Consider the following 5,172-nt stretch of genomic DNA (forward strand, 5'->3'; position numbering starts at 1 on the left):
AGTGTGAATATTTGAAGCCTCTTTTTTGGAAGAAATTGGTAGATGCATTTTTCATGCATTTACAATGCATGATGTCACGACCCTCAAATTCTCTCCGTAGGATATTGTGATGGCACCTAGTCTCTAAGACTAGGTAAGCCTATCAATGCGGAATAATAATAAATATCTTAAATAAATAAACTATAATTCAAATAATTTTAACTCCCAAAACCCGGTAGAAATAAGTCACAAGCTTCTAAGAATTTATTCTTTATGTCTCTATACATCAGAGTCTAAAGCAAATAAGGAAGACAACATAGTAAGATAGAAGGGGACTCCGGAGTCTGCGGACGCTGGTAGATATACCTCGAAGTCTCCTCGTATAGCTAGTTTACTTATGCGTGGTCTGATAAGATATACCTGGATCTGCACAAAAAGATGTGCAGAAACGTAGTATGAGTACACTACAGCGGTACCCGGTAAGTGCCAAGCCTAACCTCGGTAGAGTAGTGACGAGGTCAGGTCAGGCCCTGCTGGAGAATAAATAATGGCATGGTAAAATGTTTAAACAATATTATAAGATAAAATGACAATGAAAATGAATCAAGTAGTATGTCACATTTAATTACATCAAATAATGGCAAATAAATACCTCGTTGAAACAAAACAGAATTCTTTTCAACTAAGAGAATATCACAACAATAATCAAAGGCAACTACGGCCATAAATCAATATCAACAAGGGCACTCCCGAGGTACCGTCTCGTAGTCCCAAATCATAAATAAATTCACAATATCTCATTTCCTTATATCACCGCGGGAGCCTTCACAATTTATTTAAAGAAAATATTTTTTCCCGAAATAGCATCCCGCGTTTTAGCCACCCTTATCACACCGCATGACTTCTAGTAGTCACCCCTACTAGCCACGCGTATCAATCCACCCTTATCTCACCGCATGCGTTTTAACACCCAGACCTTATACCACCGCATGCGTATCAATATCACAATATATCACAATTTGCACCTCAAGTGCTCAAATAATTTAACTTGCCAAAATAATTCAACAACAATATTTTTTCACAATAAAGAGCTCACGGCTCATGCCAAAATAAGTCATCAATAATAGTTTTCCACAATAAAGAGTTCACGGCTCATGTCAAAATAATTCATCAATAATATTTTTCCATAATAAAGAGCTCATGGCTCATGTCAAAAATTATTCAACAATAATATTTTTCCACAATAAAGAGCTCACACTCATATCAAAATAATTCATCAATAATATTCTTCCACAATAAAGAGCTCACGGCTCCCTCACAATGAGTATAAAAATATTCAGGAGTAAATAATTTAGGAAAATAATATTTCAAAATCTTTACTACGTTGCTTCAATATCAAGTTTAAAAATGTCAAATACTTCATATTAATAATATTTAATTTAAAGAAAATCAACCTTCAAATAATGCACAGAATAAAAGAAACCAAGTTTCAACTAAACAGGTAAAACAATTAGTAAGAAAAGATCAAACAAATTTGAAGTATATATCTCAGATCAATGATGAAGAATATAACAAGATAAAATAATTTAATAAATGCGCAACAGTGATCTACACAATTTAAAAATATAATCTTTCGCAATTTAGCCCGTGTACACACTCGTCACCTCGTGCACACGACTTTCAACACATTTCAATAATCACATCAATACCAATCCTAAGGGAAATTTCCCCCACACAAGGTTAGACAAGTCACTTACCTCGACTTGCTCCAATTTAATCAAGTATTATGCTTTTTCCTCGATTTTTCGACTCCGATCGACTCGTATCTAGTCATAATTAATTCGATACAGTCAACAAAAATTATAGTAATCAATTTCATAAGAAAATATTATATTTTCATTAAAATCCGAAATTAGCTCAAAATTTGCCTGTGGGGCCCACATCTCGGAATCCGGCAAAACTTATAAAATTCGATAACCCATTCAATTACGAGTCCACCCATACCAATTTTACCAAAATCCGATAACAACTCGACCTCCAAATCTTAAATTTTTGTTTTTGGAAGATTTTGCAAAACTCTTGATTTTTCTTCCATATATTCACGGATTCATGATGTAAATGAGTATGGAATCATGAAATATAATCAATATAGGATAAGGAACACTTACCCCAATGTTTTTCCGTGAAAATCGCCCAAAAATCACCCAAGAACCGTGCTCCAAAAATCCAAAATGAAATGAATGAAATGACCATTTTTGGTCCTTAAGTTTCTGCCAATCCGTCACTAAAAGTCCATTTGCCGTCACTAAAAGTCCATTTTTCGACACTAAAAGTCCACCAGAAACTGCTCTACCAGCCTTTATTCAATTGATCATAACTTCATATACAAATGTCCAAATGATAAATGGTTTAACTTTCTGGAAACTATAATTCAACGACTACAACTTTCATGTTTTGAAAATATTCTGATTCCTTATGAATTATGAGATATAAGCTTCCAAAGTCGGCTCCACGCATCAGAAATTTCTGGCGAAACTGCTCTACCAGCCTTCATTCAATCCGTCATAACTTTCTGTACAAATGTCCAAATAATGAATGGTTTAACTTTCTGGAAACTATAATCAAACGACTACAACTTTCATGTTTTGAAACTGTTCTAATTCCTTAAGAATTGTGAGATATAAGCTTCCAAAGTTAGCTCCACACACGAAATTTCTGCAACAGAAATTTCCAGCACTCTTTGTCCGAAATCCATTCCGTTTACCTTCCGAAATCCACCCGAGACCCTCGGAACCTTAACTAATTATTCCAACATATCCTTAAATACCATATGAACTTAGTCGAGGTTTCAAACTACATCAAACAACATCAAAACAACGAATTGCACCTCAAATCAAAATCAATGAACTTTGAACTTTTAAATTCTATATCTTGTGTCGAAACACATCAAATCAATTCGAAATGACTTCAATTTTTGCACACAGGTAATAAATGATATAACTGAGTTATAAAAATTTTCAGAATCGGATTTCGACCCCAATATCAAAAAGTCAACCCCTCGGTCAAACTTCCCAAAAATTTAACTTTCGGCATTTCAAGCCTAACTTCCAAATAAAATTTCGATCACCCTCCTAAGTCCAAAATCACCATACGGAACTATTGGAATCATCAAAATTCTATTCCGGGGTCATTTGCACATAATTGACATCCGGTCACTAATTGAACTTAAACTTTAAATTTTTCATCAAAATTCCATATCTCGGGTTAGGGACCTCAGAATTTGATTCCGAGCATACGCCCAAGTCCCAATTTACGATACGGACCTACCGGATATGTCAAAACACTGATCTGAGTCTGTTTGCTTAAAATATTGACCAAAGTCAACTCAATTGAGTTTTAAACCTCTAATTCACATTTTAATTCATTTTTCACCTGATAACTTTCCGAAAAATTTTACGGACTGCACATGCAAGTCGAGTAATGATAAATAGTTCTTTTCGAGGTCTTAGAACACAGAATTAATTATTAAATTTAAAGATGACATTTTGGGTCATCACACATGATCACACTTAATATGATATCATGCATGACATTATTAAGGTTATTTTCCTTCTATAAATAGCAAGAGTTTTGTTCATTTGTAAAACATCTCTCTCTTGCCTTCTTATCTCATAAGACATTTGAATCTTCTTTCTTTCTTGTAGTATTTCACTTCTTTTTTTCTTGTAGTATTTCACTTGTATTTTCGGAGTGAAATAAAGTTTGAGTTGATTGTGTCCGAGGACTAGGCAAAAATCAAATTTTGCCGAACCTCATTAATTTTTGGTGTTTTTTTTATTAGTGTCTCATTTACTATTTATTAGCTACCTTTAGATATAGTAGTTGTGATTTAATCTCTCTATATATTCGGCTTCCACAACACCTCATATATTTAACACATCTACGCATTATGCAAGCCAACACCTAACACTTCTAGGTATTATGAAAAGAAAGTGCTTTTTGTTTTGGAAAAACTTGGCCACATAGGTTGTAAATGAAGTAAGTAGTGACAAAATCCCAAACTTAAACCCATAAAGTTCAAATCTTGTATCCGCTTATGTTCGTCTATGACCAAAAATTATGGTACATTGACTCACATAACCCAAAACTTCCTATCCAAAAGCATTGTAAACAGAGACTAAATACAAAAAAAAAAAAAAAAAAAAAAAACAAACACATATAAAACAAATCAAGGAATTGTTCATCTTTTACCTGGCTTTTCTAATTAGCTTCCGCATTCTTCTTTTCGCGACTCAGCATTGAATCATCCTATCAACAACAATAAACATTATAAGTATTAAGCACAAACGTAATATTAATCAAGTAACTTTAATACTAAAAGGCAGATCTACAACCTACTAACTCCTAAATTCTGGATTCAACCTCTATCTTTAATTTATAATTTTGAGAAAAGGAAAGAAAACCTGATCTTGGGAAGCGCAAGCGAAGCCAAGGGGATCAGGAATATCGCGGGAGGAAGGAGAAGTAGAATTATTGGTGAAGTCCACTGCCCAGGGTCGGCTCTAATAGTGCATGGGCTAAGGCTAAGTTCCTTAGGCCCCAATTTTGGGGCCCCGTTTTTTAGGAATAATATATATTTTATAAGTTTATAAGTTTTTTAAAAAAAATATATATATATATATATATATATATATATATATATAGTACTTTTGTACTTTTTATATAAAAGAAAAGAAAATATTTTAGATATATTAATAAAGTAAAGATTTGACTTACTTAAAAATAGTAGAAACGTTGGAAAAGTCATACTGAAAGTATTAAAGCAATAAGATTTCGAGCTCCACAAATAAGAGATGTTTTAATAAAATTAGTAGAAGTTAGTGAGGATCCAAAAACAAAAAGTGAAGCAAGTTGTTTAGCAACATATGAGCTTGAGAATTTTGAGTTTTTATTCGGCATAACTATTTGGTATGATGTATTATTTGTTGTTAATTTAGTTAGCAAAAGTTTACAATCAAAAGATATGCATATGGATGTTGTCATAGATCAACTAAAAGGTCTAATTTCTTTTTCTAAAATATATAGAGGAGAAAGATTTAGAAATGCTATGATTTCAGCTAAGGAAATTGCATTTGGGATGAACATAGAACCTGAATTTCATAATAAACGTGTAATACATAGAAAGAAACAATT

General features: G+C 32.9%; 1 long non-coding RNA gene across 1 annotated transcript; it reads right to left on the bottom strand.

The window, feature by feature from the left end:
• Positions 1–216: 216 nt before the first annotated feature.
• LOC117278764 (uncharacterized) lies at positions 217–4,545 on the bottom strand. The gene is made up of 3 exons (XR_011415851.1): positions 4,443–4,545; positions 4,231–4,287; positions 217–405 (listed from the first exon to the last, which is right to left on the bottom strand). It is a non-coding gene; the product is annotated as an uncharacterized lncRNA (long non-coding RNA).
• Positions 4,546–5,172: the final 627 nt, after the last annotated feature.

The sequence above is a fragment of the Nicotiana tomentosiformis genome, chromosome 4, assembly GCF_000390325.3.
Source record: "Nicotiana tomentosiformis chromosome 4, ASM39032v3, whole genome shotgun sequence".
NCBI classification, from domain to species: domain Eukaryota; kingdom Viridiplantae; phylum Streptophyta; class Magnoliopsida; order Solanales; family Solanaceae; genus Nicotiana; species Nicotiana tomentosiformis.